Raw genomic sequence first — 22,628 nt, 5'->3', positions numbered from 1 at the left:
GTTTTTCAAAGAAAATGAATTTTGTTTCTACTAATTGCATAGAAACCAATTCAAGACAAATGTCTAAAGTTGTCAGCAGAAAAAACAAGATTTTCATGGCATTTTTATACATGGCTGGCATTGTTTCCATTGGTCTTCCCTCTTCTCTACTTGCCCTCCTCAGAACTCTCTTTGGTGTGATTGTTTCATGTCATAAATCTGAAAATGCCTTTCCCCTAATTAAAACAATTGGCCTTGGGGACCTGCGTCCAATGTCTCCTACTCCTCTCTTCATTTTCTCCTGGAATTATTCTCCCCATTTCTCACCAAGCTTCAACTCTAGCTCTTTTAGTTCCATAAATTAGTCAAATAATTTCCTCGCAAAGCCTTCACACATGCGCTTGTCCCCCAGTTCACCAAAAAGCTTCTTAGAAACTTTCTAGAAACTTTCCCTGACCACACAGTTTGGAGTGGGTCTCCTTCCTCTTCCTTATTTCCAAAGTACTCATCAGAATTTATAATTAGGTATTTATTTGTATATTTACTTTCCACCCTATAATATTTTAAACTACATGAAGGTAAGGCTGACACGTGTCTTACACGCTGCTCTACATAGCATATCTACCAGAATATAAGTATTTATTTTGAATAAATGAATATGTATTATATAGCCAGGTAAATGTGAAATTCAAAAACAGTAAACCTTGCATGAGTTTGAGTTCTAGTTGCCAGTATTTATCACCATAAATGATTTCTAAAATATTGAGTATGAATTCTGAGATAGGCTTATTTTGAGATGTGTGGAATAAACAAATGCATGTTGAAGTAACTCCTGTTTGAGGCAGTAGGATGTACCGAATCACAGCATACCATTTCCAGGTGAATGCAGTTCCGTGTTTCTTCCTTTTTCAAATGCGAAATGTAATCTCACTTGGGAAAACACTGCAAGAGTCCATAAGCATGTGCATAATCTCCGTCTAGTTGTGCTCATAAGGGATTTTCAATTTAGCTGCTAGGTAGATACGCCTTTTTCCATTGGTTGGGATTTTCTCCTATAAAACTGAATCTTTTCCTACCAAGGAATGCAAATTTGATTAAGGATAGCTATGCACCAATATTCTGTATTCTTCCTTTATCTATGGTGATGGAATTATAAAACAACTTGGTTGGGCTAGACTTTTACTGGTAGGTTTGTTGATAAGCATTGTTTCTTGAATTCTGTGAAATTACATCACTGGCATGTAGAATCAGTTTTTCAAGGACAGCTGCCATGGACAAAGAGTGAAATATGTTTACATTTCCTGGGGGGGGGAAGACCTTATATATGTATGCATTTGCACTTAGGCTTAAGATTTTAGTGTTGATTACAAAATATTTACTTTGATTAACATTTTCCATTGATCCCTGAATGCATTGAGGTGTTTTCGTTTCTCAAGGTGTTTTCCGTGAGTGGAAATTTGGAATGAGAAGATTTAAGTTTAAATCTAAATAAAAGACAAATTAAATGAAAGTCTCTTTGACCTTGTTGCTTGCAGGTGTGATTTCATTTAACACATACTGCTAACCCTACATTTACTCACATACACATATGCAAATATATGGTTGTATGTGTCATATATTCTTTTCTTGGTTTTGTAACATGAAGAATTTTCAATAGACATTAAAGCAACTTAAGGTATTCCTTTTGGGGAAGAACTGTCAGAAAACTGTTTAGTTTCCCATTACAACAGCATTCAAAATTCAGAATAGTTTGGGAGAAATCAACTTATTTGGTGACCTCAGTTTTAGACTGCTAAATTGTGGAGGTTTTACTATAAGCTAGGTCAGTAAAATACATATAAACCCCACCAGAGCAGTGGCTTAGCTTTGGTCACTGTTGTATTCTCAGTGCTTAAGAGAATGCTTGGCCCATAGAAGGCACTCAGCACATATTTATCGAATCAATGAATCTTTCTTCTATTGCCCAGACTGTCCGTATTTGTTGGTGATACTGTGTGATAGTGACAAGCAGCAAAGCTGAGAAAATGCATTTCTTTAGCTGACTGACCAGACTTTCCACAGATAATAACAATCTGGTTGAACTGGACTGAGCAAACCATCCTGGGAGTCTTTGGGAACATCTGGAGGGAGAATGCTAATCTTAGCTAATGTTTGTATAGCAGTTTACTCTTCGAAGGGCTTTACTTATATTAACTCGTGGTATCCTCACAACACCCAAAACTAGAGGTAGGAAATATTCTTCACTTTACAGAAGAGAAACCAAAACACCGAGAAACTAAGTAACTTGCCAGAAGTCTCATCTCTAGTAAGGGGCAGAAGTAGGCTCTAAAATTTGCTTTCTTAACTCACAGCGCTATTGTGTCTCTCCAATCTGAGTAATATATTAACTTCAATACTGAAAGACAAGTGGTATATTTTGAGCCCCAGGATAAAAAAGGATATGTCATTACAGGCACTTTTTGGGTGAGAAAAATGGGTTAACTTTGTGATGACTCTGTTTTGTCATTTTCATGCATGTTGATCCAGACACATTGTATATGCATACATGCATACACACCCACAGATATAAAATCAGGCATGTATATAAGATTTCTTCTATTTTGTGTTTGATTATAGATATGACCTTTTGTTTCTCATTTAGTTTTGTGTGTATAGTATATATTAACTTTACTTTTAAGATTTTATTTATTTATTTTAGAGAGAGAGAGGGAGAGTGCAAGCGGGGGGAGGAGCAGAGGAAGAAGGAGAGAGAAAATCCCAAGCTGACTCTCTGCTGAGCGCAGAGCCTGACGTGGGGCTCTATCCCATGAACCTGAGATCATGACCTGGGACAAAACTGAGAGTCGGACTGGGACTTAACCCACTGAGCCACCTAGGTGCCCAACATATTTTAGCTTTTTAAAAAAGCTTTTAGATGCAGATTTTCAGAGAGAGAAGGGAAAACAAAAGCTACCATCATCTTGCTTAAACAATCAATTCTTTTATTAAAACATTAAAAAAGAAGTAATTGAGTATGTGTAGAAAATTAAAATGATTCAAAAAGGAAAAAATAAAATTGAAAACTTCCCTTCCCCTCATCACAGACCCCTGACTTTGCTCAAAATTTAGCAGGGAGGACTTTATAAGGGAAACAATAGATTGCAGATTCCCAAGAAAATACTATAAGTAACAGGTGGGTAAGCTAAACTAAAGAAAGGAGGTCTAATTACATGATAATTATTTTTGGTAGTTTTCCATTGTTTAGATTTGACTACCACTTTTAATTACATTTTGGGACATACATTTAAAAAAGTAATACATTCTTTGTCAGGTTCTCTCTAGACCTGTTATTATTTTTTAAGCTGAGACTTTCGTGGGTAAATTCTCCATGTTTACTTTCCTTTTGACTTCTAAATTTTGGGAAACCAGAATTAACACGAGAATTTCTTAAAAGATTCCATGGGTAAGACATGAACAAAAATATTCCATACTGTGCTCTGATTATAATGAAAATAAATGCTCTTCCTTTTACTTATAATTTTAGCTCTGAAGAAGCAACTGAAGCAACTGAATCATTTCCTTTTTTTCCATTTTTATGCACTATAAAAATTTCCATATTATTCTTGGTAAAAACATGAACAAAAATATATCCATCGAATCCTTAATTTATATAGTTGTCTCTTTAAATACTTCTTTTTAATCCTAACATGCTCCAATATTTTAATTCTAAAAAATTTTTAAAAAACTCATGGAAATCTGAATTTAATTTTTTTATGTGTAGTTGATATTAATTACTCAACAGTGAAGATATTTTTGGGTAAATGTGCCCCCATAAGAATCCATTAGTAAAAATATTTATACAGAACATATCCATATATTTCAATTCACATATATATAACAAACTCCTTTTTATGTGAATCTATCCTTTAATATTAATCCTGGGAATTTTTATTGCTGTACCATATCAAATTCTTGAATTTCATTGAAATATGTTAGTTGTTTTCATACATTCGGAAGCCTACCATGATATTAATTTTATCCTTCCTGATTTCATTCTAGAAACTATTCTTTCTCTCAGTGTCCATGTTGTCATTGGCAATCCCATAATTTCAGGACATCAAATTTATTTTGAAAATTGGATCTTTTGGACTGTTGTCAATTACTCAAAATGTATAATTTACGCAGAAGCAACTAATTGGTTCCAAATAATCAAAATTATTCCAGCTTTTAAATTCTGTAATCTATGTTTACTTTCTAGACATTTCTAAATTTCACCATAATTTCAGGTTTTACATGATTTCAAATAATTTCTGTATGCATTTTTCCTCTTAAATTTTTTAGTTAGAACTTGAAATTTTGACTTATAAATTATGACATTTTAAGTAACAAAATTAATTTGAAAAATCAAGCCAAATTTTTCCTAAAAATGTATAGTGTTCAGTCAACATTTATATTTAGGAAGTTAACATAGAGAAAAGGGATAATTTTTCATATCGCATTTAGAAAAAATTGTTGCTATTATAAAGATCTTAGAAATATACTCTAAATGTAATTGTTAGAATCTTCATTTCTTCTCGTATTAAAACACTAACAGCATGCATATTTTTAAAATACGGAAGCTATGGAACAACTTTTTGTGCACTTACAAATTAAAAAATATTTCTGTATGAATCAGAAGCTAAAAACTTACTATACTGTGCACATTATTTACTGAGTTTCTACAGATGCTAAGTGACTTTTGATTAAAAAAATGGTATTAAGGAGCTTAAATTTATAGTATTGTTAAAATAAGGAAGTGGATTCTTCTGTGTAATCCAGATCATTGAATTAATGACCCCTCTCATTGTAAAACATCATATTTTAAACGCACCACTGATTGTATTACTCATTCATTCATTCATACATTCCATAAAGATTTGCTTACTCATCTGGTGATATATACTAAATATATATTATGTACAAAACAATGGGAATATTGACGGGAAAAAAGAAAAGATTTCTCAACTTGTGGAAAAGAAAGAAATATAAACGCTTAAGATAATAGTATAGTTGAGGACAATGACAAAAGTGTCCATGAGAGTCATAGAAACCAAGGAGATGTGCATCCTCCTTACCAAGAATACTAAATATTAGATTCAGGCAATGGAAGGGAGAGGCATGAGAACAGAGGTAATATTTTGTGTCCGGGAGAAATCTCTACAGATTCTGAAATATAAAAGGCAACTGACAAGTGTGAGGAGAGAAAGAGACAAAAAGAAGTAGCAAAATCATCAGTGCCAATTAAAACACATTTTAAAAAATGCCCTACATAATTTTGGGAGCATCACCTCATATGCCCCACTATTGCTAAAAGTTTTTGCTCACAAAATTAAAGCCGTATTTTTCCCTAAGAGAATGAATCTGTAGTTCTTCATTTAATTTACTTAAGGAATAAATATTAGTAAGGAACGTAGGTGGTCATTTCAGCTTTGGGATATCAGGGCTCAGAAATTTTCATCTTAAAGAAATAAAATGCCAAAATGTACAGTGAAAGTTAACTAAGACAAAATGGGAGCATTAGATCCAGTCACCTTGGACATTAAAAGTCAAAGTTCTTAAGTTTTGAGGACACAAATTTCTGTTGGCTGGCTCTTTGCAATGTTAATTGGTTCTCAAATGAAATAAATTTTATAATGCCTAAAGCTCACGCCTAATTCTTTTGACATTTGAGAAACTAAAGTATTTGTAAAGATACATTCCACCTGCTGACTTCTTCAGTAATACCTTACCATTCAGTCTAGGTGTTTTTTTTTTTTTTTTTTTAATTGTGCTCCTTCAGTCAAAAGCTGACACAACTGTCAAAATATAGTCACTCATACACTAGTCAGTCACACTCCGATAATGTGTCTGTCATCATGTTAAAACAGTCATTTGCTGACATATTTTATGGCCATGAACATGTTTCAGAAACCAGCAAAAAGGATTGGCCTTTAAAAAATAAGCAAGAGTAGCATTTCCTTCTAGTGAAACGACATATAATTTGAAATAATAGTGTGTCAATAGTGACTATAGGAAATTGCTAGAAAGTGGACATTTCCACGTCCACTTTTATCTGGGAAAAGTAGTTCTTTTAAAAAATTTTTTAAAGTAGTTCTTTCTAAACCAGCACACACTTTATTGAATTAAAAGCATCTTTGTCAGATTCTGAAAATGTTTATTGCACAAAGCATGGAGTTCTGAACTTATCTAAATATGTGGAATAGCAAGTTTTTAAAGAATAAATGTAAATGTTGTACAAGATAGCAGTCTATTCTCAATACCTTTTCATTTGTATTAGAACATATCCGAATTGAGTTTTGCATTTAATAACCTCTCGGCAAGTGTTAAGAATAGTCAGGGAAAATTTATACGGAGAAGCATAAACATTCACATAGATCAGCTTGTGTCCAATGGTTTACTCCCAAAGTTTTTAAAATATGTCATGGATAAACTCCAATTATGTAATAGGTAGGAAATAGTTTTGAAAATAATAAAGCTTAGACAGGTCCGACAAGCTTATATATATACAAAAGCACACTGATTTTTTACTTGCCATTGAAATTGGCAAAATAAATACTTTAATGGATCCCTAAAGAGTTATAAGAGTAGTAGCTCCTTAGAGTGAAGAATTTACTTGTTAAAAATGCCTGCTAGTTCCCACTCTGCATTAAAATTCATACAAAGAAGAGCTCACATTCTGTTCATAATACTATTATGTTTTGATTCACCGGAATCTTCATATATAATTCTAAGATCTTATTTTTGAAATATGAAAACCATTAAATATGGAACTATGAAAATGATTTACTTACTTCCTAAAATGCTCGCAAAATTAGGAAACTGATCACAGTCCTGAAAACTACTACGTCAGCATTGGTACCCTATTGAAGTTGTGGGTAGGAAGATCATACACTTCTATATCAAACGTTCATGAAATTGTAGTGACTTTCTTTCTTTTTTTTTTAAGATTTTATTTATTTATTTGAGAAAGAGAGAATGAGAGACAGCACAAGAGGGAAGACTTTCTTATCCATCAAGATTTATTAGTTTTTTTTGTTTTTTAATTTTATTTTATTAAGTTATGTTAATCACCATACATTACATCATTAGTTTTTGATGTAGTGTTCCATGATTCATTTGTTAGTTCTCTGAAAGCAATTATTTAAAAGTATTTCAGTGTTCCTTAACACAGACAATTAAATCTATTCTCAGCTCCCTAGCAAGCATGGAAAGCCAAACTCTCTTTCAGATGCTATATCCACAGAAGCAGTTTTTGTAGAAGAAACATTATTTCACTTCATTTCACTACCTGGCTTCTTTGTTCATTAAGCTAATTACTCTAGTCTACATTCGTGCCTTTCATCTACCTTGTTTCTTGAGCTTGATCCTTTCCCAACCCTGAATCGACTGTTACTGAACAGTTGAAGCTGAACAGGAAGGAATTGCAGGTGTCAACTCACAGTTTACAAATATGACATCTCCTCTGGCATAGCTGGAAATATGAAATATTGATTTATGTGCAGTAAAAGGTCTTATAAAAATGATCACATACACATGAGAGATTAATGCGCAGGAGATCAATAGAAATTTCATTCTTGACGCTAGACTGTCACCTATGGTGAAATGCTAAAATACAGAAATCAATATTATCTATGAAATGTCAAATTTATTATAATTATGAGGATGAAAGCTGGCCAAGTGGCTCCCAGGAGAGAAGGAAGGATAGGTTACTGGGCTGAAGCATCCTTCATGTCCCTTGTTCACTTGCTGCCAATTTGAGAGCAATATTGGTGCAGGGGGTTTTCAGGCATTATGTACCGCTGTGTAGTAACAAATTCCTGCTGGAATATTTAACTCTTGAAACTGACAATAATACAACTGTCCACATAGTCAAAAGGTGCAGAACTTTTAGCTCCAAAATATGGAGAATGTTTTAAGCATAGATCTTACTGTGGTATGTGTACCACAGCCCATTGCTTAAGAAAATTGAGCTTTTACAGACTGAAGATTAATAAGATCTTGGTGCAATTTTATTCAAGCTCATGTTCTGTTCTCTCCACTGGTGGGTGGGGGGGAGAGGGGAAATCCTAAATTATCTATTAGTGGGCTTCACATTTTCTATAGTTTAAGCCATTAGCTTGATTCTTAGAAATTGCCATTCAATTTCCACTTCTAGGCAGCAATTCTTTGAAAAGATTTTTATGAGTTTGTGGCAGCCTACCAGTCTCATGTATCAAGTTTAATAGAGTCTTTGAAAAAGTAACACAAAGCTAAAATTTTATGAGCCTATAAGAAAACAATAAAATGAGAGTATTTTGTCTTGCCTTTTAAGTGGGGAGGGGGATTTTTCGAAGTTGAAGTTAAAAGCATAAAAGAAAAAAAATGATTCTTTTTACATATTCTCCATGTCTACAGAAAAGCAGAATATTAAACCCTTATTAATAGCATTATTCCTCATAATAAGTATAGGTTTTACAAATTAATGTTGGTGATGATACACTGTGATTCTTGCAGGGATTGGGACCTGGTGTGGGTATAAGAGAGGATGAATGTGTCTGACCAACAAATGAATTAGGAATCTTGAAGGAAAATCTGTATTCCCTTGTAGGTAGTATAGGTGATGAATAGATTGTGTTATTTGTTGTCATTTAACACTATTCATAAAGCCCTTCTGATTCAAATTTTAATGATTCAGTTTTAAATAAGCAGTGTGCTCTGCCAACCATGCTTAGAGGAAGGCACAAAGAGCCTGTTCATTTTGTTACTCTGTTGCCTCCACATAGAAAGTCCTTAGAGATTTGTGAAATGAATGAATGAATGAATGAGTGAGTGAATGAATGAATGAAGGAATGAATGAAACATTACTTCATCCTATGGTGCTCTGGTACCACACGAGCGGTGGGGGATAGAATTTCTTCTCATTTGGACTTAACATTCATTTATTTTTAGAATTATGATTCTCTTTTCTTTTTATACCCTTCTCAGATCTAGACAGCTTTTTGGTAACCAACACTTCTACTTGGAACATGGGCTTGAGTACTAATTGCTATATATGAAAATTTCAAAACATAACATCAGCCTTGTATAGATAGATGTCTTTCACCACACACCCTTTAACGTATGGTCTATCACTGAGCTCTTGCCTGGAATTACATACAATATGGGAAATTTACTTTCAATTAGCAATATTAATTTGTTTTGTAATAACTATCATGAGTTAACAGTCTTGTTATTCTATGTTTCTGTGCATCTTCCTAGGTCTAAATTAATTTTAGAGCTTTGTCTTTAATCTGATCCTTAGGGAGATGTTTCTTGTCTAGACTTGGATTTAGTTGAGGACATTTTGACTGAAAGGATTTCTCAACACTAATATCTTGCATTTATTCTTGGTTTTTAGGTATTGGTACAAAAAATGAGCAGTGCCACTTCAATTAGCAACAAACAGGCCCCCGTCCCACAAATAAATTACCATTTTTCTTGGGTTTCGGTTTTTCAGGGCTATTGTCTAAATCGACTGTTTTTGTTCAGGTTGTATATTTTCCAAGTAATACTTCTGTATTTGTCATGGAGGAGCACCTACCAGAGGGGCCACAGAACTGGCAGAGTTAGAGATCTCTCACAGAGAAGCACAAAGAAGAGTCACAGGGAGGTTCTATAAATGCTGAGAGAGACTCCATGTGCATGTGATTAAGGTCAATAAGCATAAGTTGAAGGTCTACCATATACAGGAAACTGGGATGAAAAGATGTAAAGGGCACAGATAGAGCCCTCAAGGAGTTCACAAAATAGTACAAACTGGGTGATATTTAGAAATGGGAAATATTTAGAAAAGGAAATTGTAAGACTTGGAACCTATACAAGATATCCCGAATCCTTGGATTGGTGTGCTCTCGGCTCAAATAAACCCATTTCCATATCCTTTAGAGAAGAGTCAGTCCCTAGATATTCTGGAGACATAAATACAAAGTTCTTTCTCATCTATTATTACTGAATTATTTACTCTTCCTAAATATTATCTCTTTTGGCCAGAATTGTAGGATTATTATTACTGCCAAATATGATGGAGGATTCATAAACTTTCCTCCAGTTGGTAATATAAACACTTTTTTTTTTAAATCTGGAAAAGAGATAAAGATTTATTTACTTTTTAAAAAACACTGTAGCATTTACACAATTTATAAATAGAGATTTGGGAAGATTTTCCACTCTACATAGCTTCTTAAGGCTTTTCCCCCCTGCCTTCTGTACCTCAAGTACCCAAAGCAGTTCAAGTTAATACTTAATGCAACCTAGTTGAAGAGATAGGCATTTCTTGCAGTCAGGTCTCAATTAAGAGATAAAAGACAAAAAGTGCAAAGCGCTTGATAAAGCTAAGAATACAAGGCCAGCCATGGATGTGCTTGAAGCTGTCCATAGCGATAACTGGATAGTCAGCTGGAATCTTCTTGGATTGAAGTGGGTGCTCTAACTTATCAAATTCCACATATGGGGAAATTATTGGTGCCTACAGTGGTGATTAACACTAACCCACTGGGTCAGAAACAAGCTGGGATAAAGGTGAAAACTGTATCTGACTATCAACACCAAATACATCCATTTAGAGAAAGATAGCAGAGGGTTTTTTTCTCTTTTTATATCTTCAGTTGTGCAGGTTGTCAGGCTGGTCACACAGTTAACGCTGCATATAGAGTGCTCTCTATAATGTGCAAATTGCAATGCACATTAAAATGTAATCTACTTTAATAAGTCACATGAAGATTACATTTTAAGATAATTGTTTGTGTGTTTATGCTATACACCAAAAATATTTTCCTGCTTTGTTTACAGTATTTTCTCTTTGCCTTTAAACGTAATGATTGCAACCATTAGCACTAAATAACTCCCTTCTTCAAATGGTTGGGGGTAAAGTTATGAAGATTCAAATTTTGGATTCCTGGAACCATGGTTCACGGGAAAGTGTTCAAACTGCTTAATCTTACTGAATTTCCCCAAATTAAATTTGTTATGATGTTATGATCATCAAAAACCTTACTCTGCATCAATAATTAGGACACTTGACTTGAATTATCCAGATAGTTTTGTAAAGTTGCCCACTTTCCAATTTCTGTGTAGACAAAAATATGACAATTTTTGAAATTCTTATAATGAACCAGAGCTTTCTGACAAATCTATTCACTTGGAATATGGCCAATTATCAATGATTTATTAAAATGGGTGAGAAGGAAATTAGAGGAAAATGGAAATGACAAATAATCTCCAAATTTCTCATTGTTCATTCATTTAAAAGTCCTTTTCCATTCAGCCACCAGTAAAATCATTTACAGGTGATGACATTTAACTGAAAAGATTTTCATCTCTTTTCCTCTCTCTTATCCATCTTGCAAAGGAAGTACCAGTGAATACTAAAATAACCCATTGGGTATAAGAGGCAAAATAAGTGCTTATTAATCTATGTAGATATTGTACATTCAGCAAGAAGCAAAATGACTGGCCTACAGCTGGTATCCAACAAACATTCTTTAAATGAATAAATGAATGAATGAATGAACAGAGAACTGAAAATATAACTGAATTATGAGTTGACTGAACTATGTGTTTTTTAAAATCTGAAATTATTATACTGCTCAAAATTTGCTGCATTTATTTTGATTGGCTTATGTTTATCTTTGAAGAATAGGCACATGACTTAATCATATGTGGCCATTTATTTAATTGTATTAATGTTACTACTATATATCATGTTAACCCAGAAAGATTGTAATAGCCTTGCTCTGGAGCCATGGGACACTAAGTTAATGCAGTTGTTCCTTCACTAATCTCTGGATTAACAGGTAAAATTTCCAATCTACTTTCTGTTGAAATAATTCGGTGATCACTGTTTTTGTCTGTTTGAATATTATGACATGAGATCCTGACATTTTGGAAAAGTAATGGAGGAATATACTGACAGAATCTTTCAGTCCCAGATGATAGAAAACTCAATTGAATCAGTCTTCAGAAAAAAGGAAATATTAGTTTATATATGCAACCAAAAATTTGGCAGGAGGTCTTCAGGAATAGCTAGATACAGGAGGTCAAATAATGTCATAAGAATTCATAATGTCTTTATTCTTGGCCATGATTTCCTCTGTATTAGCATTCTATGTGGGCATCTCTTCCCACAGGAAGGTTAGAAAGCTCTCAGGAACTCAAGGCTGCTTTATTGCTAACCTCAATCCAAAGGAAAGATAATCTACATTTCAATAATGCCACCAAAAGATCTGGTTGAGCTTCATTGGCTTGCTTGGGTCCTGTGCCCATCCTTGACCCAAACACTCTGGCCAGACGGGTGAAATACCCAGTTGTAACATCTGGATCACATCTCCTTTCCCAATTCAATTTGTGTTGTCAATGGGATGTGGTGCTCTGTCTTGAGTCCTATGTCTAATGCTTGGATTCGGAAGAGGATTAGTATAAACTGAACCACAGAACTGAGTGTGAAGGAAGATGACTCTCTAGAAAACATAAAGGTACATTTGCAGGGGAAATGGATCTTGGGAGTGACAGGAACAATAGATGATATTGCAAGTAGTGTAGATGAAGAAATAGAAATATTAGGAGAAGGATTACAAAGAATGGAAGACTTCAGAAGCTCTGAAATCGTATCTACTAAATGACTGAAGTTTTCTGGAAGGCTCTCTCCTACTGCTGTGCCCCAAACTGTAGAGCATTACTAAAGATCCAGGTCTTCCAAAATATTTTGGAATATATTCATTTTTTTTTTTTTAGTTGAGAAATGTGATCAATACATTGTATTTTTATTTTGGTTCCTAAGAAAGGAACCAGCATAGATTTTCCTGTTTTTAATTTAACCCGGACTATGGTTTTGAAGGCAAATGAGAGTCAAAGCTGGGGTTGAACAAAAGGGGCTCATTTTCCCCATATAGTTGACTCTTCATCTGGGGGCATATGCTGATTGCTCACATCACACTGAATTCCACTGCCCCTAGAGGACATTATTTTTAATGTCAGGAATAAAATCACATTATTGAATGAGAATGGAAAGAGAAGAAAAATGATTGCTTTGATGAGTTTCAGTATCTCAGCTAAAATAATGTTCAGATATAAGATCTCATCAATAACATTAAACAGCATTTTATTCTAGACTCTTAATGTGACTTAATGAGTTAAGTAAAAGATGGCATCTGAAAATTTTGGGACCTAGAATAAATTAACTTAAATTTAATGTAAATTGTGAATGAACTCTTGTATATGCTCTACTTTAGTTTGGAAACTTTGCTCTGTCTTTTGGTAACTACTATTGAAAGCAGAAATTACTGTTTATATGTATATTCCACTGTTTCTAGCAAAAGAAATTGTTCCTCCATCCCAATTCTAAGCACTATTTTACCAGAATTTCTAAATTCTAGACTTTAGAATGACAGTGAAGTCTCTGTGATCTTGGTATGATTGAACAGACTCAGGGTTATAAATCTGTTTTGTAAATGATTTTTCATAATTCCTTCTTGATCTACTATTACAAATATGCAGTATTTCTCTTCAACAAGCCATTGTGTTTTACTAAACTGTGCCAAACTGGGTAACCTATTGCACTTCTTAATCATTTTCTAAATGATCTCAGGTCAAAATCTATATGATTTTGGAGTACTTGTTTACAGAATTAAGATAGTATTATAAGATTTGTATTGAATTTTAGATAAGGTACTACATTTCAGTATTTCATGAATTGTTTTCACAGTTTAGTCTGGACTAACTTTATGAGCAGGAACCTATGTGCTATAGTTGAGGGGCAGCCAAATTGCCCTCTGGACTTACAAAACTTCCTTCATCACAGCGTCTCTTGAAATAAGCACTGTAATTCCTATCAAGTGGGGTGCCTTATCATTAGCTCATTTTTCCTAGAAAGCCCTGTGAGGATGACATATATGGCCATTAACAGAACCATTAACATTTGAAGCCAGGGAAGGTATGGTTGCTGAAGAAGGCATGGGTAAAGAATAGGGTCTCAATCCCTGTGGTTTGAGGAGGAAGATCCTGTTTAATTGCAGAAAAAGAACTAACTTTACAATTTTGTCTTCTTTGCCACTTTGTGTAGACTAGAATCTAAGCTGGGATTGTATAAAAAAGAGAAATTGGCTTGAGATATAAAGATTTTACACAATATTTAATTCATATAGTTTTGGAACATATAATTTGTTGTTCTAGTGATATTTTGTTTATTCATCTGTTCATTTTTTATGTAACAATAGTTGTTTTTCAAGTTTACTGTGTGTCAAATTACTACGTGTAATTGTATCACATGTATTATCTCATTAAAGCCTTCTAAACAACACTTTGAGATAGGTAGTATTATTATCCCATTCTACAGGGTAAAATGACTAGCATAGACATTAAATTAGCTACATCACATGCTAGTAAATGATGTGTGTAGGAGTTGAGGAGTTTGAAAGACAGCAAACAAATAACAAGTACATGAAAAACTAGTACATGTAAAAAAGAATCAAAATAGGCGATGTGAAAGAATAATGAGATTTGGGTGCAGGAAGGTAGAGATTATAATATGTCAGGTGGTTAGAAAAGTATTTTGGAGAAGGTGACATTTTAGAGAAAGCCTGTAGGATAAATAGCAATGAGCTATGCAAACGTTAGTGCAAACCTCTTAAAACAGTCAAAGCTTGGTGTGTTTGATGAAAAGAAAAGGGAACCATGTCTCAAGTATAATGCTTCTCCTACAGAATCTTTGTCTACTTAGAGATCTATCAAGATCAGAGGAAGAACAGTAGTTGTTTCTTAAGTTATGATCAATTTTATTTGTTCTCCCCATATCAGCAAGTCCTGGGTACTGGAGTATCTTCTGTCCTTTTGGAATTCACATGGAATTTCTCTTTCTAGCCTTCCCCATCCAAATCTTTCTCCTATAGGTGTACATACTAAGGTTCCACAGCATTGAGCTGAGGAGCAACTTCTTTCTGTATTCAGTCTCTGTTAAGATCAGAGTCTGGACTAGGTTAAGAAAGAATTGTATAAGACTGTTGAATCACAGACCTGTACCTCTGAAACAAATAATACATTATATGTTAAAAAAAAAAAAGAAGAAGCTAGCAGGAATGGAAAAATGAAGGAGGGGAAATCGGAGGGGGAGATGAACCATGAGAGACTATGGACACTGAGAAACAAACAGAGTTCTAGAGGAAGGGGGGGTGGGGAGATGTGTTAGCCTGGTGACGGGTATTAAGGAGGGCACATACTGAATGGAGCACTGGGTGTTATATGCAAACAATGAATCATGGAACACTATATCAAAAACTAACGATATAATGTTGGTGATTAACAAAATAAAGAAATAAAGAAATAAAGAAATATTCTTCCAGAAATGTTTTTAAAAAAAGAAAGAACGTGTTTCCTTAATTCACTTAAACACTAATTCAAGATCTAGTTAATATATATACTCAGGTTAATACTAAAACATATTCGTCATAAACACTATCCTTAAGAAGTTTAAAGTCCAATATAATAAATATTAAAAAATATTTACTTTTAAATTTTTTATATCCTATCAATCATTTTGTCTTGTGATTCCACTATCTTTGGAAACTGTGGACTATTCAGAGAAAACAAAGAAAGTAGTTATTCATGCTTAAGTTTCAAAAATGATTTTAAGTTAAGGAAACAAGAATATTAAAAACACGAACTTTGTTGAGAAGCAAAATGGTGTTCAAAGTCTCAGAAGTTTGTCTACATATAACTATAAATATAGTTTTATATATATATAAAATGAGCAAAGCTTGGAGATCTTAGAGTCTTATAAAGGATAGTGTATGGAGATTATAAGACATGTAACAAAAGTTCTTATCCAAGCAGCAGGGGAAAACTCTTTTTGTTCTGGTGGTTTGAAAGTACAGAAACCTTAAAGAACTGGGGGAAAGAGAGATTACCGAGGCAGCTCAAAGGCTCTCTTTGGCTTGGTCCTAGTTATAGAAAGAAGGAGGAAATGATGACAATATATAATTGAGATAGAAACTATGGGGTTTTGTGCTTCCTTTCCTCTTGGGAACTCTGGGAAGAAGACTGTCACTATAGGTCACCATGTACCTGTGAGCATAACACAAAGTTGGGGATATTAGTCAAATTATAGTCTATCTCAATTGTGTCTCTGGAGTTGTACATTGCTTAACTGTAATTCTGAAAATGGTGTCTTTGACTACCTGCTCATCCCAGAACAGAAATGGCTGCATAGGATATTTAGGTAAAGAGGGACCAAAAATAATTCTCATGTGACTCCTTCATTCACATGTGATAGAAAGGATTTGAAAAATTCCACATATCTCCAGTTGAGGAATGCAGAAGGAAGATAATGTTGGGGATTTAATGGGAATCATGGCCAGAACACAAGAGATTTGTAACACCAATGAGAAAAAAAGGGGATCTTGGAGAACAGTTGGGTGGACAAGTTTCCTGGGAGAAATTACAGTTCCTTTCCCTTAGGAGGGAACAGAATAGGTAAATTAAACTACAGTCGCTTCAGGACGAGCCAATGAGGACAGAGGCTGTTTGCTCCTTGGAGGCTAGTGGGATGAAACACCAAAAGGGAAGTAGAGCACAAAGTCCCTTTTTCAATGCCATGAGGTGGGGCCAGCTTCTCTTCGCACCCAGATACCATCTTGGGAAGGAAAAGATGGCTTGAAAGGAAGTTGAACTTTGATTTGTTTTCATAATTACCAGAAATGAATGATTCTGAACCAGAGGAGATGAAATTAATACTATTTGATAAGATGGAGTGTTTTATTACTTTTTTACCTCTGGATCCCTCTCACAATAAAAATAGTTTCTTTTTTTCTCCCTTCCACCTCCATATATGCATATGTTGCTAAATATAATACAAAATACCTAACAAAATTTTAATGAAGTTATTTTGAGTTCAGAGGAAAACCAGATTCTTTATAGGTGGAAGTAATCTAGTTTTATTAAAATCTGTGGGCTGCTTTTGTTTTCTTCACTTTAACAAATGATTTCCACGATGGATGTTCAGTTAATTTATGTACTTGGGGCTTTTTATGCTTTATTGATCAACTTTTAAGATTCATTTGGATTTTGAATAGATAGTGCTTTCAACAGTTAAAGAGGGATTAGTTTTATTACTGAGAGCTGGAGTCCGTTTTGTTTTCCAAATGCATTAAATTTCTCCACTGTGTAACGAAAGTAGAGGCCTAGATAGATTTTCATGGCCTCAGTGGGTTAGTTACCTAGTGCCAACAAAATTGCTTTAGGGTTTTCCATAGAAAATGGGGCAAATGAGATCTTTTATGAGTATCTGCAATGAACTCAATTTAAATTTCTAGCAATAAAATTTGGTTTATTCTAGTAAGGTTTGGTTTCATCTTTTCTTTCCTGTTAATTCTTTGGAGAAATCTCCCAAAATTGTGTTTTTAAGGTGAGCCTCAAGCAGTATTTAAAATGTTTATCAACTATTATGTCTTATTACCAACCAATTAGACCCACCATAGACTGAAATGAACCAATATGGCTCTCTGCACTAGGGCTAGTGGATTGTTAGCCCTGGTTTGGGCTAAAAAAATTCAGCTTGATTTGTCGTTTATTAGAGTTGACACTAGTAATACCAAAAAGTTGATATTATTCTGAAAAATGGGGTTTTCTGATACTCTCTCGTCACTTTTTGGGGAAAGGGCACATACCCATCCATTTCTGAGGTCCTGGGCCATATATGACTAGGAAAATCAAGTTATTTGTTTTTTCTCCGTTTAGCTTGGTAATGCAGACAAAAGAGAAAGATATTGTTGTAGCATAATAACAGAGGAGTTATGTAATGGGGACAACCAATCTCAGCAGGAAAGGGCTTGATTTGTATTATAAATTATTTTCATGGAAGCTATACCAGGAAGGACAATTTTCCTTCATGTCCTTCATCAGAATCTGTTAGTCTGTTCCCTTTCCCTCAGGTCACTGGTAGATAGACTACATGGGCCAAAGCATAGTGGAGGAAGACTCAACCTTGGTGGAACCCAGAGGGAATAAAATACAAGGAGATTTCAGAGGACAAGGAGAGGAATGCTCAGAGAGGGAAGTGATCCTCAATGTCCACAGGAAACACACTGTCACTGAGAGGGAATGGCAGGCATACATCTATATTCTGCACCAGCTTTTGGGACTTTTCATGCTTGATTGTCTAATAGTAGTGCTTTTAGTAATGGACTGCATATTTTCATTCTTTCTAATATTAAGGGCATAGCTTAATAATGTGTGTGTTTGTCTTCCCCTTGAACTCTGTGACAGAGTTTGAGGATTGCTTGAATTGTGTTTTCCCATCAGCACCTACCACAGTATCTGACACATTCTCAGTAAATGAACAAATTACAGTGAGTGAAATTCCAAAATTATATATTTGTTCTTTATGACCCTGACCATCAAATTTTCATCTAGTTATTGGCCAATGGATCCCTCTAGGGCACTTGAAGATCCAAGGTGATCAAGATGCAATTTGATACAAGTCTCTTTAAAAGCAAACTCCAGGGCACTCCAGGTAAAGAGGGCAGAGCGTAGTTTCGGCTTTTCATTGACTACATTCAGCCCATCTGGTAGACTTGTCCAGATTGAATATGTTTTGGCTGGTGTAGCTGGAGGAGACCCTTCAGTGGGAATTAAAGCTGCAAATGATGTGGTATTAGTAACTGAGAAGAAACAGAAATCCATTCTGTAAGATGAGCCAAGTGTACACAACGTGGAACCAATTACCAAGCATATAGGTTTGGTGTATAGTGGCATGGCCCCAGATTACAGAGTGCTCATGCACAGAGCTCGAAAACTAGCTCAGCAATACTATCTCATTTACCAAGATCCCATCCCCACAGCTCAACTGGTACAGAGAGAGAGTAGCTTATGTGATGTAAGATTACATTCAGATAGTGTCCACCCATTTGGAATCTCTTTACTAATTTGTGGTTGGAATGAGGGGTGGCCATATTTATTTTAGTCAGATCTACCTGGAGCTCACTTTGCCTGGAAAGCCACAGCAATGGGAAAGAACCATGTCAATGGGAAGACTTTCCTGGAGAAAAGATATAATGAAGACCTGGAACTTAAAGATGTTATTCATACAGCCAGATTAACCCTAAAGGACAGTTTTTTTTAAGGGCAAATGACAGAAGACAACACAGAGGTTGGAGACTGCAATGAAGCCAGATCCAGGAGGCTTACTTCCACTGAAGTTAAGCATTACTTGATTGTCATAGCATAATAACGACTCAAGGGACTCAAAAATCCGGAATTTCGGATAATCCTTCTACTTAAACATGTTTAAAATACATTTTGTTTTGCAGACTTCTTGCATACTTTTTTCTGCATGGTTTGATGGACTGATGTTTTTTAGAATGACACTTATAAATCATAATTACTTGTTAAATAAAAAAATATATAAATAAAAATGAACTCCAAATGTTGTATGAGGTTTTCTTTTTTCTTTCCTCTTTTCCAAATTATAAGGAAAAAGTAACTTGAAAAAAATCTCAAATGACTTAGCTTATTATAGAACAAAGATCAAATGAGCTCTTGTGTTTATAGCACATTGTTGTAGAACTGTGGTAAAATGTATTGAACTTTTTCCATTAGGGATAATCTTTTACATAGTAATATACTGATACAAGATCATCTTAGCTGCCTTCCCTTTGGAACACTCTTTGGCCACTTAATTTATTCATTTCACAAATAATGTGCCTCTACTATGTGCAAGTCACTATCAGTCAGGCTAGCAATAGAGTTAGAGTAGTGAACAAGATACTTTCCTGCCCTGGTGAAGCTTAGATTCCAGTGGGAGATATGGGAAATAAACAGAGTAAACAAGTAAATTACAGGATATACTATGATTACTCCTATCTAACATTGTAAAATATTAACTCAAAATGGATCAAAGAACTAAAATGTGAGAGTTAAAACTGTAAAACTCTTAGTAGAAGACATAGGAATACATTTTTATAACCTCAGATTGGGCAAAGAATTCTTATATATGACACCAGAAGCCCAAGCAACAAAAGAAAAGTAGATAAATTGGTTTTCATCAAAGTTGAAAATTTTCATGCATCAAAGGACATTATCAAAATAGTGAAAAGATAATCTGAAGAATTGGAGAAATATTTGCAAATCATATATCAGATAAGAGTCTAATATGTAGAACATATAAAAAATTCTTATCACTTAACAACAAAAGAAAAGATGAACATCATAGTTAAAAAATGGGTAAAAGAGTTACACAAACATTTTTCCAAAGAAGATATACAAATTGCCAACATCTATATCTAAAGATGCTCAACGTCATTAGTCATTAGGGAAATGGAAATAAAAATCACAACAAGACATCACCTCACACCCACTAGTATGGTTATAAAAAGAAAATAAAAAACAAAGTAAGTGTTGGCAGGATGTGAAGAAATTGATAATCTCTGTATACTGTTTGTGGGAATCTAAAATTGTGCAGCTACAGTGGAAAGCAGTTTGACCGTTCCTCAAAAAGTTAAACGTAGAATTACCACATGATCCAGCAACTCCATGCCTAGGTGTATACCCCAAAGAATTGAAAACAGGTGTTCAAACAAAACTGTACAGGAATGTTCATAGCAGCATTACACACAATAGCTAAAAGGTGGAAGTAACACAGATGTCCATCAATGAATACATGGATAAAGCAAATGCAGTATACCAGAACAACGAAGTATTGTTCAGTCACAAAATGGAACCAAGTACGAACAAATGCTACCATGTGGATAAACTCCGAAAACATGACTCGAGGCGAAAGAAACCAAACACAATAGACCACATCTGGTATAATTCCATTTATATGAAATTGCCCGAGTCGGCTGTAGCATAGGTGATAGAATTTGATGACGGATTATATATGCTATATTAGAGCAAGAAGAGTGATGAATGACTCCAAAATCTTTGGTTGGAATAACTGGAAAGATGGAGTTGCCATTCGTTGAGATGAGGAGCGTTGGGGGAAAATGAAGAACTTGGTTTTGGAGAGAAGTTCAAAAGACCTATTTGATGCCCCAGGGGAGGTGTTGAGTAGGTAGTTGGATATTCTATTCTGGTATCCAGGGGAGTGGTGTGAGCTTGATTACATTTAAAACTGTACAACTTGAATCAAGTCACCAGAGTGGTTAGATGTGAGGAGGGTTACAAAGACTGAGAGCTGGGACATTTTCACCTTTAGAGCTGGGGAGCTGAGGGGCTGCAAAGGAGCCTAAGAAGAAGCCAGCTGGGCTTTTGTCCCATTCTGATGGCTCTAACAATCATTTTTCTTCAGGTAATTATTAAATCTAAGTCACCAGCTCCAACCTCTCCCTAAGCCCTGGATTGCATTTTTTTGCTGTCATTCAGACACTCTAACTTGGTTCTGGCAGAACCTCTAACTCAATATAGTATGTTGCTGATTCTCTGTCAACCCCTCTGTACTATTCAGTCCTCATTCCTGCTTTTCGTGTGCATTCCATGGGGAATAGCAGCACCATTTTCTCAACGACCCGGGCTTGAGACATCAAAAACGCAGATGACCCGTTCTCCCTTATCCCACATCGTAATTCTGACTCTCACCTAGACACTCACCTGGACCTTTACAAGAGGTTTCCAGGATATCTTTCCTTCCTCTCGCTCTCCCTTCCAACCAGTCCTAGGTACTGTTGTAAGTTTGAAGAATAACAGTAATGTTATTCTTCTCGCAAACCCCTTAATGTTTCCTCTCTGCCTACCAGATGAACATTTCCAGGCCTTTCCAAATGCAGCCACATCTTTATTTACAATCTTGTGTTCATTTACCCTGTAGACACACTCCTGCAAACGCCAAACTCTTCTGCTTGTTGTCCCTTTCCTATCACTCTCTCTTCCTCCCTAATCTTTATCTAAATCCTAACCATCTTTCAAGGCCCATTTCACATGTGCATTCAAACCTGGAGCACATAACTTTTATTATCCCCAGGCCACATGCTCCTGAGAAGGGTTTACATTTGATATTTCTTATAACCCAGTGAGGTTTGGTTCATTTTGTCAGTTGAGAAGCTAGGCCTCTCTCTCGTAACAACATCAGGAGTTTCTCTTGGGGGAGCTATTTATTCCATATTCTTCTCCTGGATGATTTGGGGGGTACCAAGCGTATTCTGTTTGGTAGAGAGACAGTGATGGATTCTAGGCTTGCCCAAACCATTCTGCTAAAGCTTCAGGGATGGACAGGCCACACAAGCTGGGCAGGTGAGTCACTTTTGATCCTTTACCCTGTTTTATTTTTTTTAATAGCCCTTATAATGAATAATTTTACAGATTTATTTCTGTATTTGTCTAATATATGTTTCCCCTCCTAGAATATGAGCTCCATGAGGGCAGGTGCCTTGTCTATTTTGTTTATAGTTACTGTATCCTCTAAGTCTGGAACACTGCCTAATACTTTCTATGTGTTTAATATTTGCTAAGTGAATAATGACACCAGGTTTACTGCAAGAACTATTAGGGAAAAGACTTGCTTAGCTCCGGGTTTGACGATCTGGCAGAAAAAAGTATGGAACTTGGAGTGGTGATTTTGCCACCACATAGAGGAGCCTGCCTGAGAATGAAGCCAATCCTGGGCCAAGATATAACCAAAAGACGGATATCTG

At 35.1% G+C, this 22,628-nt stretch overlaps 1 pseudogene; it reads left to right on the top strand.

Moving 5' to 3' along the window:
- LOC113920374 overlaps positions 1–19,228 on the top strand; it is a 33,889-nt pseudogene extending 14,661 nt beyond the window's left edge.
- Positions 19,229–22,628: the final 3,400 nt, after the last annotated feature.

This window comes from Zalophus californianus, chromosome 3 (assembly GCF_009762305.2).
Source record: "Zalophus californianus isolate mZalCal1 chromosome 3, mZalCal1.pri.v2, whole genome shotgun sequence".
Classification (NCBI taxonomy): domain Eukaryota; kingdom Metazoa; phylum Chordata; class Mammalia; order Carnivora; family Otariidae; genus Zalophus; species Zalophus californianus.
The sequence above is the reverse complement of the archived record's forward strand: the minus strand, read 5'-3'. Positions and strand labels throughout refer to the sequence as shown.